This window comes from Centruroides sculpturatus, unplaced genomic scaffold (genome assembly GCF_000671375.1).
Source record: "Centruroides sculpturatus isolate CEXI.00-Female unplaced genomic scaffold, Cexi_2.0 scaffold1542, whole genome shotgun sequence".
Lineage (NCBI taxonomy): Eukaryota > Metazoa > Arthropoda > Arachnida > Scorpiones > Buthidae > Centruroides > Centruroides sculpturatus.
Window position 1 is genome coordinate 70,421 of NW_019386062.1, and position 13,383 is coordinate 83,803.

General features: G+C 30.7%; 1 pseudogene; it reads right to left on the reverse strand.

Moving 5' to 3' along the window:
- Positions 1 to 3,122: 3,122 nt before the first annotated feature.
- The window catches only part of LOC111613388, a 12,235-nt pseudogene continuing 1,974 nt past the window's right edge, over positions 3,123 to 13,383 (reverse strand).

Consider the following 13,383-nt stretch of genomic DNA (forward strand, 5'->3'; position numbering starts at 1 on the left):
ATGTACAGTACCTAATTTATATATAATTATATGAACAGACGATACTAAACTCAATTTATCCGCCTAAACGTCCGTAGCGTGGCGCTACGGACGGCGGGAAAGTAGTTCGGCTGCCCGATGACGTTTTACGTGTTATAGGACTTATTTTTACCGTTGTTTACGGATACTGCCACAATTTTTATAGGAATCATAACTAGGAAACGGTTTTATAGGGGGATCTACTGTATTTAAAGATCAGATTATAAACTATGTTTTATTACCGTCCGTATACATCAATTACTTTTCGATTATCCTGTATAGAAATTACATTTTAAATATAATATATAAACAGCCAGGAAAGTTACGAAACTCTTTGCTGAATTTTTCGCTTATAAGAAAATTTTTTAATTTATCACCAAAGATACAAATAACGACAAAGTTTTCATATTAAATCATAGTCGGAAAATCAATTATTATTAAACAATTTTCTTAAAAAATACCTTCAGATATCGACAAATGAAATACACACTTTATATAAGGAAGAACAAAAAAAAAAAAAAACGATAAGAGATGTTTTATTATATTGGGTGGGAAACAAATTATTTCTATGGTATAAGGTGATTCAACTCACGAGAGATGTGCAAAGGGCTATTGATATGAAATTAGCCTTATCTATAAATGGGAATTATCCTGGAAAAGTTCACATAACTATTTTGTTGATTGGTCGAGGACCAGCCACCAACTACAGATGATCAGTAATATTTCCAATTAATCTGAGGAGGACGAGAAAGACGGGGAAATATGCAATCGCGGTTAAAAATATTTTAATATGTCTCAACAACGGAGCATTAAATTACTTATCTGTAACGTTTAAAAACTTTACCTTCATGGGAAATTTCTTTGTAATGTTGAAGAAGTCTCCTACCGAAAACGATAAAGAAGCTTTTCCGAATCTCTTCATAAAATTCAAAATCTGCTCAAGAAAATGATTCGCATGAATTGTCTAATATGACAAAACATTTAATCTGTCAAAAATGTATTTAACAATTTAAACAATAATATGCATTTTATGATAATTACAACGCACGTTTTTTAATTATAAATGCAATCGTTTTAAGTGACGTGATTTGATGAATTTTTTATTTGATCAATGAAATAAATTTATATTTTAATTTCAAAAGTTGTATAAAAAGAAATGAAAAAATTTATATTTAATAAAGTAAGTTCATGTAATAAAACAAAATCTCTTATATACATTTAATGATATTGTTTCAAAAGAATAAAGTCAATAATTACAATTTCTGTTCAAATAAACAAATTACTAGTCGAGAGACGCAAATACACTAATCAACGTGTATTTTCTTGTGTATTATTGTAAATATAAATCTGCTGTTTTATATACAAGAAATTCGTTTTTTCTAAAACGCTTTTTCAAATCGGAAAGAAAGTGGAATCGACAGATTCCCAAATATTTGAGCAGATCTGTGCCTATCGTTGACAATTCTGAATTAAAAAGTAATAAAATAGCCCAAAAATTAATAGAAACATCAAAGTTATCTGAAATACAAAATAATTAATCAGTAAGGAAATTTTTAGGAATTGCTGAACGCGATGAGGAAGATTGAGATCTTCGTCATCATGTTTAGAAATTCCTCTGAGCAGTGGCGTAGCGTAGTGGGGGCGGCAGGGGCGACACTTATTAGAGGGCGGCAAAATTTCACAATAAATAATAATAATATCTTGTAAAAATTTGAACCATTTCATTTTATATTTTCGTCGCACCTACGATTCGGACTGATTGAAATGAGCACGGGGAATAGTGTTACCATCCGGACAGTCCGGGAATCGACTCACCTTCTGGGTGAATTATTAAATTTATCCGGCGATACCGTGCGCGACCTGTTGATTTTTTTTGTACGATTCAGTCGTACTCATATACACTTCCAATATTCAATAGAGCTAAGTCATCTAGGTTACTTACGTTACTCCTACCCAGGTCTCCTTAGTCGCTAACTGTAACTGATTTAGAGCCAGCATGCACTGCACATTATTCTTCGTATTTCAAAATGACATACGCATGCGTCAGGAACTTCTGTTCGAACAAACCTCACCTGCCGTCTGGGTCAGCGATTTTAAAAAGGTGGCAACACTAGCACGGAATTTTTCATTATTTATTCTGTTACGAAACTGAATTTTATTCTTTTAAATTGAGATACCTAAATAAGGGGACGGCGAAATTTTCCTTTGCCCCGCGCAACTGACACCCACTGCCTCTAAGTAAGTCAATTTTTTCTTTCTTTCACGGATTTTAATGACTTCTAAATTACTATTGTATAAGAAGAAAACGCGCCAGGCAACTCTAACCGTTAGGCATAAATTTATCGGATTAAATTGGCCAAAAAAATAATATCCTTGATCATACATGCAAACTGTTTAAAGAATAATTTCAATTTAAATGGTGCCAGATAACTTGCAGTATTAGTTGTCAGGATATAATATTCAACTTATTGAATCATATTTTTAAAGTACAGTAGACCCCCTATAACGCGGGTTCAAATAATGCGGATTCGTATATCGCGGCGAAAAATCGCGACCGTATTCGTATAAGGACGCTAAAAGAGTCTCCAATGTTTAACAAATTTTTCGCAGAAAAATAACTTATCAGTAAACGCGGCCGCCGTTTGGTGCGCTGCTCCGCGACGAAAGCAAGCTTAAGCAATGGCGTGGTCGAACGGTGCACACTTGGTAAATAAACCTACAATTTTTTGTTTATAGCATAGTTTATACAGATTATTCCCAAAAAAATTATACGTGTTTTGGAAATGTTGAGTGAAATTAGTCTAGAATCGATTAATTTTATGGAAGAAAACCTTTCAAACAGCCGCAGTCCGTAAACTGCACACGTGCCGGGCTGTAATTGGCTCATATATTTGAGGATTGCTACAACGCGAAAATCTTATAAAGCAGAACGTATCTACCGCGTTATAGGGGGATCGACTGTAATTAATAAGGAAGATAACTTTATTGTTTATTCAACTATAACCCCTTCATAATTTTCGGACATATCGTATCTATTGTATTCACTAAGATGCTATTTCTGTTAATTATCATGTACGGTGGCATTTTATGTATTATAACCAATTTCAAGAAATGTATAAAACAAGTATATTAGTCATTTTCATTGTCTGAACAATAGTAAATAATATTTAAAACTTTTAAATTAATGGTTTTATAATCATACACGAACTTTATAAATACTTACTTTCAGCTTCTGCTCAAGCAACAAATTACAATCTGCGAATTTTCGAATGTCTTGAAAGCCATTCTGCATCTAAAACAACAAACTTACATTTATTACAAGAAATAAAATTATATAATTAATGAGAAAAATCTCACCGCGGCAGTAAATGTAGACAGTGAAATGGCGACTATAAGACACGCTACTATGAAAAATGAGGTGCCGCTGATAAATGTTATTGTTATGACGGGATGCATTTTTATAAATAATAAACTATAAATGAATAAACACGTAAGCAGCATTAAAATAAAATATCCGATAGATATTATAAAGCCGTAGTCGTTGTTTATATGATTAATAAACAACCACAATTGATCGTGACAAAGGATTATCGATTCTATTTGATAATATAAATTTCTGCTGTTCTTATTAATTAATGAAAGTTCTTTCGATAAACTCAAAAATCCAGTTTTAAGTATCAAAACGACGAGAAGTAAAGCATCCCAAATAATAAGTGTTTGTCCCATGAGATACGTGACAGAAACTCCCAATGCTATATTGCAGAAAATTGCTTCATTATATGATTGATGTCCCGCTTTGAAAGCCAGATAAAAAAGAAGCGTAATTATAATTTGTAGCGCTGGGAGGAAACAACAAATCTGAAGAAAGGTTGTCTTGGAACTAAAGTTTAATTGATTATTAAAACGTTGTTTATCCCTGCTTGTAATATTTCTTAATTTAATTTTTGTATTCATCTTTTTTCTTTTGAACCCACTATTCGGTAAAGTATAAAGCAGTATAGAAGTAGTTAGCCCTAATTTAGGGATAGATGTGTCTTCTCCAATTATCTTCGATACTGTAGAACAAGGAACATATTCGTCCAATCCCGGAATGTTGAAAAGAAAGATTAGAAATAAATTAAGAAATGAAATGTATTCCACCAAATTAAAATAGAAGGCTTTCAGGAACTTGGTCAGAGAATTGCTTCTAGTCGAACATTGGCAATTGCATTCTACGAAAGGATCCACACCGAACACTAAGGCCATGGATAGCAACGGCTGAAGATAACATCTCAAACACAGTTCAATCTCTTGTTCCATGTTTATTTCAACTCGAAATAAGTAATAAAATAAAGTTACTAATCGATGAAATTTAGGACTTTTAGAAACTTTTTCAACTGTTGATGCTTAATAAGACCGATTTATATATTATTGTGCTTTTAAACGCTTAATAATTCGAGTGTGTGAGTCTCCATTAGTAAATCGTCAACAAATCTGCTCAGAGATACATTTAAGAATGTATTGGTATAATCCAAAACATAGCCTATAACTCAAATCTTCTCTTGTAACGAACATTTATGTAAATATATAAACAATCCTATGAGGAATTTTGAAAATATTTATAATTTTTGAAGTTTGCAGAATAAATCGTCAATGGAATGTTAGACATAAGAATGAAGGACGTGGTATGGTATTCTGTTTATAGACAAACAATTAAATTGCTAAAAGAGTATTGCAACTGTTTATTTATGTTATTATAATGTCTTAAATCGCAGAATACACACAACCACAAATAACGGCAATGTTTCTTAATATTTGTATATTTGAATTCTCGTTATGTTTCGTAGTTGTAAAATACATAAACAGTCTTGTAATTATTTTGTAAAAGAGTAAAATGACTCAAAATGATGTTAAAGATAAAAGCTGTATTAACCTGGTCCTCGTCCGATTAGTTCATATTAGCTAATTCAAGAATAGTAAATATAAGTTTTATTTTTGTAAAATTCGTGTGTATTAGAAAATGTAAACTAAATGTAAACTTTAGTACATCAATAAGCAATATACAGAAAGAAATTAAGGAAAGAAGGGAAAACCATGTTTTTAATAATGTATGGCATGTTTAACTCGCAACATCATTTCTTAGTGAGACTCCTTAAATATATCAAAGTCGTTCTGCTTCTCAGATGATCGTTGCTTTAATGGATTTACATTTACCATCGTCGTTATCTTCATGAGAATTAGAATTTTGATTGCGCGAGTTCTATACAAGAAGTTGAGATTTCACATATTTGTATTGTTTGGATTGATTTTTATCTCTTTTCGTATCAATTATTTTAGTGCTTGTATTTTCTCAACTGTTTCCATAATTTCCTAATCGAAACCTCACTGTCTACATTAAATTTGTTTTATATTTTCATAGTTTAAAGTATGATCTCTGCACTTGATATTAGTAGTGACTAGATACATCATACTTTTCTTTTGCAATCGAGTCGTGAGGGTCATTTTTCAGAAGGAACATTTTTGAATTGAAATAACCTGATTCCGGTTTGCATCCGAAGTTCTTATATACTTAAGGCCTCATGCATTTATTGTATCCTTATCCGGTATCGTCTTTCATCATTCTAATTCCGTTCGATCGACAGATTATGGAAAGATGGACGGACAGACACCAAACAAACGAAACGACGTCAGTGGGAATTTATAGGTCTACAACTTTTTTAAATTGCAGCTCAATTATTTAAGTCAAACAATTTATTTTCGTAATATTAATTTCAATAAATTATGTTATGCAAAACTTAATTTTATTATTACAAATGTATAAATATTGACAAATAAATGCACAAATCATTTGTTTATCTGGCCATAATGCATTCCATTTGTGGAATTTGTTTTCCACATTCAAGTATGTTGCCTATGTTATTGATGTTGGTAGCAAATTATACGATCGCAATTCCTAACATTTGCTGTGTATTATGTAATTGTTCAACATTCGTCAAATAATACACACGCATTATTTCTAGAGAGAATAAATTATTTTTAATTAGAGAAATTTTAAATACTATAAACTAGAAAATGTAGTGTTTAAATATTAATTGTTTATAAAAAAACCGGAAAACAGATTATTGTTTGGAACATTGCAGTAAGTTGATGAAAATGTTGATGTATGTGAGCGTCTTGAATGTGTTTCAGAGATTGAAAGAAATTTGACATCCAAACTTCATAATAATTAATATAAAAGGCTTTCAATGAGTACGTGATTTCGGCCGGTGTTTGTATAAGAAAATTTTATAATTATACTAGCCTCTATTTTCCGAACAATGTAGAAAGTTCGCTTGAAAACTGATGCAAATTGTTCAAATAGGCTAGGTGTTAATAAGAGGAATAAAATCAGGAAAAATCTTCGAGGTTCTACAGCTTATAGTTTACGGGAAGTCCTCGAAAATATAAAAATTGAAGTATAGAAAATATTTTGCAGTGTTTATAAATATTACTGGAGTTAACGTCGTTTCTTTTTTATTTGCAGTTTTGAAATAAAAAGTCTGTAGAAAATTTATACGCATTAGAATGTTAAGAAATTGCATAATTTTGAACACCTCTAAGAAATAATAATAATGACACGTTTACCAACGATGTCTTTGTTGTGATTGTTATAGTTAATAAATATATGAATATTAGTTAAACTCTAAGCAACTGTGTACTTTATGTATTTAAATCTACCGTATTTTATTGTATGTAGTGTATATATTCACATTCTGTAAAATATTCAAAAACGTAAGTTTTAGTTTCAAATTCCTTTAAATGAGAAAAATTGTAAAATTTATTTTCGAAAAGTCAAATTACAGAATTAATTCCTGGTATTATATTTTAGTTACTTATTTTTATTTTTATTTTTTTTGTGGTCATTTAATTATAATTATAAGATTATCACATCAGTGAATATGATTTTAACATATAAAAATAATATTCATTAGTGAGATAAGTTATAATGTATTGAACTTTACTATATTCTTAGTTTTTTATGAAAATAAAGTAATATTACAAGTTGATATTACAAATTCTTCTCCATTTTATTTTATTCCTTTTTTGACATGCACAAAAATCAGGCAGGTAAAGAGATCTTACATAATTTAAACGAACACAATGGGAACGAAAAGAGAGGAGAGTAATTACATAAAACTGTTGTATTATTATTAGAATACAGTAGAGCCTCGATTATCCGACTCATTTGGGGACTGGGGTTGGTCGGATAATTGAAAAGTCGGATAACCGAAAAGTATGAAAAAATCCATTATTAGTATAGTATATTATTATATCCCATGTAATTAGTATATCGCTATTAACCTACTTCGCGTTGAATTTTCATCATGTTAAGCCTAACAAAAATTTTTTTAAATAATAATCGTCGCTATTGTATGGTTAAAAATTAGAAAATTAAGCCTCGTTTAAATACTGGCTCCCTTTCATGGTCGAATGAGTGTTGCCAGCTAAAACACGTAAAAATAATATTAAAGTAGCCAAGACATAGCCAAATATTGTAGCGCCACATCACTGGCGGACATTTGAAATTTGCCGACTAGGACGGTCGGTTAATCGGGGTCGGATAATCGAGGCTCTACTGTACTTCCATTTCAAATGTGTGAAATTAAGTTTCACGTTCACGTGATATTTAATTTTACACATTTCGATAAAATAGTATTAAAATATGATATAAAAACAATGACTTATATCTAAGATTTTACATTTTACCTTGATGGGAAATTTCTTCGTTACAATGAAGTAGCCTTGCATCGAAATCGATAAAAATGCTTTTCCAAATCTTTTTATAAAATTCAAAATCTGTTTGACCAAATCATTTGCATAAATTTAACTTTTGATACAGTATTTTACAGTGGCGTGCCGTGACATTTGATGATAAGGAAGCTGTGTTTCTGTAAGAAGACGACTTTCAGGGACACCCAGTCAGTGATGGTCTAAGGCAGGGCTGCCCAATTCATTTTAGAGGCGGGCTATAATTTCAATTATATATCAGCCGGCGGGCCACCTAGTGAATCATACTTGCTTATTACACTCGTGATTCTTCTAAAAATGGATAGGTATTTGAATCAAACAAAGCTTTAAGTTGCACATGTTTTAATAAAACCTAATAAAAATACATCAATGAGACCTATGAAGACCTTATTAGCTAATAATTTTTCAAAATTGGTGACAAATCTGATGTCAATAATAATATCAAATTTGAAATATGAGACGCAGTTAAACAACTGCAGTATTTATTTTGTATACAGTGTAGAGTAGAAAAAACCTTTTCACAAATATATTTCGAGCCAAATCCGCCGAAAACCTGCAAAACAAGATCACACTTTGCAGGGATGTCTTCCCTTGGTACTAATTTCCAAAATTTTATTACATAGCATAAATATTATTACTTTGCAATCGCCTATTTGAAGATAGTTTTGAGTCGACTTTTGTGTATTAAAATTACATTGTTGGGTGCTTCTTCAAATTGTTGTTTGAATAGTTACGTAAGTCGACCAATCACGTGTGCCGGGCTCTGAACGGCTCACGTATTTGTAAAATCTAAGTGACTCATACAACATGGAATTCATATAAAACGGAATAATCAACAGTGTTATAGGGGGTCGACTTACGTAACTATTCAAACAACAATATGAAGAAGCACCCAACAATTTAATTTTAATACACAAAAGTCGACTCAAAAATAATAGAAAAAGTGTAATAAACGTGTATGTTAGGTACTGTATTAACAGCAGTGTGGCAGTGACTCAAGTTCCTAGTTTATTCCGCGTTCGACCAATCACGTAGCGGATGGCATTATTGGTAGCACGACATCGCGCATGGTGACAGCCGACCGCTACTGTGGACGGGCAAATTCAAATGAGTTGGCGGTCCCGAGTTTGGGCAGTCTTGGTCTAAGGGCCATTCGTATTCGTTTGTTCGACAAGGCAGTAAAAACCGTAGACTTCTCTAAATGTATTTTTAATTAATAGATTATGTAACGCCCTATCGTTTCCTATGCCCTCTAAATGCCAATTCTCGCTTCGATAACATCTACTAATTTAGATATAATATATCTATTAGCCGTAACTTTGTTATAATTTTCAATATTTATTTTATATTGTTTACTAATGTTAAATTGTAGTCTATTTTGATTTCCAAATTGCTTCAATTTTACGAAAGAATCGATGCGAGATTTACGATTTTCGTGTCTTTTGCCAGCTTTACTTAAATTATTTAAATCGTCAAAGCCATTCTTATTCCACACACTAATTTTATTTGAAAATAGTAAGCAAGGCCAACAGAACAATTTTTGCATTGTTATGCATCCACAGAGCCATTTTATGTCTTCATAAATTTTATCGTGAAAACGTCGAACAAATTTTTTGTCGACATATTTATATTTAATTTAGGCATTGGCCTTTCATAATGTTTTTTTTTTTTTTTTTTCATTATATGGTCTCGAGCCAAAACTTTTTTGAAATAAATTTTCAATATCACAATTACATTCTAAATCGCTAGCCACAATATAAAATTAAAAATAAAATTATAAAACCTTACTTGTTAAAATAAAATGTATGATGGATATACAATTATACATACCTGGTACAAAATATTCAATTGTATGAATATACTTTTAAATAAAATGATAATTAAATATAGTTTTGTGAAGAAACGTACATAAAAATAACATAAAATATTCTTTACTTTTTTAAATACAGGTAACCCCCGTATAACACGGCACTTCTATAGCACGGATTCGCTCTGACACGGTTCGAGAATTGGGTAAAACCCTCGTACAACAGGAAATGTAATAAATTTTTACATACTTAACTAATAATAGTTCACGAAAATTGTTATTTTCGTGAACTATTAGTACTTAAGTATGTAAATTTTCTCTTCTCGCCTTCTGTCGATATAGGTGGTCCTTCTCGAAACTTGTTTCACTGTTGCCAAATCGCGACGCTTCTGCTTCTGATGTTGCCGAATGTTTTTCCCTTATTCCATACTTGCTTTATTCTTCATAAGTGCTTAGCACTATATAAGGAAATTTATAAAGACCTTTTAACTAGAAGCAAGCAATCTAAAATTACATACATTTTGCAAAAGGTAAAGCATGGATCTGAAGATAATGCAGAAAAATGCTCAGAGGATAAGGATAACTTGCCAAAAAGAAAACGCTCTCGGTTAATTAATAGTATTTTTAGTGATGACGAAGAAATATTGCTTAATTTATATTAATATGTATCACTTAAAAAATTTTAATGAAGATATTTATCTTAATTATGAAAATATACTAGCATGTATTTTAATTTTTGGAACCTAACCCTCCTTTTCGTATTAGTTTTTTGTTTCGTATAACACGGATTCGCATAACACGGCAATTTTTTGGAACGTAACTACCGTGTTATACGGGGGTTACCTGTATTAAAACAATCCACTTAGTTAAAATTGCTCTCTACCAGTGGCTCGTGGATGGAATCAAAGACGATCTTGGTAGGTGTGCAGTGTGTGCATGCGTGCCAAATCTCCAGGGTGCCGACACCGCTCAATGTCAAATACCTCTTTTGTCGCATCACTAGTATATCTCAAAGGTCGCGACAGGATTGTTGTAAATTTTAAACGTTTCTCCCCATAGCTGTAAAAATCTAAATTTGCTAAACTTAATAATCATTTGTTTTCTAATTAATTCGTTTGAGAATCAGGTGTCTACGGAAATTTCCAAAATTTACAACTTTTCGGTCACTCTCGTTGAACGGGAAAATTTCTGTCTTTATTAAGTCTAAAATTACGAAGAAATCAGTCTCCACAGTACTCGGCTAGAGATCGGTTCGATTAAGCATTTGTTTAAGCAAAATAACTGTAGTTTTAAATATTTCTCTCGAAAAATAATTGTTTTCTTAAGTAGTGTGCAGAATTTCAATATTTCCTATAAAGCAGTTCCGAAACTATAACAATCGGAAAATTCAAAAATAGCTAAAAAAAAAGCTGTATTTTCTACCTTCCTTTATATGGCACAATAGACTCTGGTAGCAAAAAAACTACCGTATCAACAGAGCTAAAGTTTTATACTTAATTCATTTCATTTTATCGGTGAGGTGCCAACCAAACATACTATTAATTCATTAATACATTCTACAGGAAATCGTGTCATTGCTTTAATATTATTACCACTTATTATTATCGTTATTGCATGCGCACTAACAAATTCTATAAAAATTTAATAAAGATTTTCCAATCCCACATTTTATTATAATCAATTTTTGTAATTATTTCAATTACTATTTTTGAATAAAATTAATTTACTGCACTGTAAATCATCCACAAAAATATTCAATTAATAATTTTTATAATTAATTGAAAAAATTAAATCTTTCTCTGTCTTTTAGAGTAAAGGTACAAGATGAATAAAACGAAACACAAGTAGAAAAATACAGAAGACTTTATTATTTTAATATAGTTCAAGTTCTTTTGTACAATTGAATTCCGGTTTGCTTTTAACTTCCAAAAGAATTTTCATTTCCGTCTTTTGTAGTTCTTACTTAGTAGTATATAGTCTCTTCTACCCCACAAAATTTAAAGCTAATAAAATTCAATGAATTTAATCAAATTCACTGAATTTAAACAAGAATTAAAAACCACTGAAATCTCATTAATTCCTACTCTTATTTATTTAAAACCAGTAAAATACTAGTTAAAAAAAGAAAATACAGTATAAAAAAAGTCAAACAAACTTAATAATATGGGCTTTATAACATTTTCCCAAAATCTCTCATACCCCTATATACAAATTTCAAATTTCTCATATCATCTAAATCTTCATCGCTTAATTTTTTATTAAATCGATCAGGAAGAAAAACTTGAAAATCATTTAATTCTCCATCCTTAAGAACTACTATTTTTTTTATCACCAATGCATGTTGATATTGTTTTAATATAAAGAATTGGATATTCATAATCAATTTCTAACTCGTTTAATTTCTTCTATGGAATATTTTGAAGTTTTCCAATATTGTTTAGTTTTTTCAATACTTCCATTTATATAGGAAAAAATTTAACTAATATTGAAATAGCCTTATCTATCAATATCTAAAAATTTACCTTGTAGTGTACATAAAAATCTACCATGAGGTGTATCAACATAATCAAAGATATGTAAATGCCCCCTTCCATCATTCCAAATGTAATGAAACCTTTTCTCCCCACAGTAGTGAATTAATATCAATCTCCATTTATATAGGATTATTTATTGCAAATTCTAGCTAACAATGAAACAACTATATTTTTATAATTATTCTCAATAAATTCGTTGGAAAACCTTTTTTTTTAAATAAAATCATTATCTAAATTTTGAAATCGAGATATAGCATCCCAATCCACTTTATTTGCATATTCTAGAATAAATTCCGAAGATAATGTTTAATGTGTAGAGATGAGTTTCCAATTAACCTTATTCTCATGTTGTCTTATAAAATTTTCAGAGAAGCTTTGGTGTTCTGATATTTTTTTCCAGTTAACTCTATCTTTAAATTCATTAATAAAAAATTCAGATAATTTTTGTGTATGAGATATTGAATCCCAAGTAACTTAACGTCCGGACCCGAGTTAACTCGAGCATGTTACATAGCGTTACAGAAAATGCGGTCCTTTCGGCTCCCCAAAATGTTTTTTTTTTAAATTTTTGGAATGTTTTTTCAAACATTTTTACCCGCGCAAAAAATTTATTGCGATTTTAATCAACATTTAATGACGCGCGATTAACGCTTAATTGTTTTTTAATGCGATTTTTTAATCAAAATTAATTAATCGTTTTAAAGTTGTAGCGCAGGGATTTGACTTCGGTAAAGTTAGAGGAGAAGGTGGTATTATGGAACCCCAATTACATTTTAGTGAATTGTAAACAAGGTATCATAACTACACCCACATTTATGGAATTATGGTATTTATGGTATTATGGAACCCCAATTACATTTTAGTGAATTGTAAACAAGGTATCATAACTACACCCACATTTTTTGTGTGAAAAGTACTGGTAACTAGTAACTAGTAACTAGTTCGGAGAAGTTGAGTTCCATATTACTGTAAAAGCACCAATGGGGTCCGTATTTCACGCATCGCCATCTCGAATTAACTTATGTCTGTCGAGACCAAAATTTAAAAAACGTGAACATCACACAGATTAATATGTACCCCTAAGTCTCTGGAACGGAATACATGCACCAGTGAACCTACAACTACACGATTTATATTTTAAAAATAATTAAATTCACTTAGCATTCAAAACTTGTGAATTTTGAAAAAAACAAATTTGCTGATTAAATACGGACAACCGTTTAACTGAAGTAAAACGGGTTTTCCCCTTGCTATGGA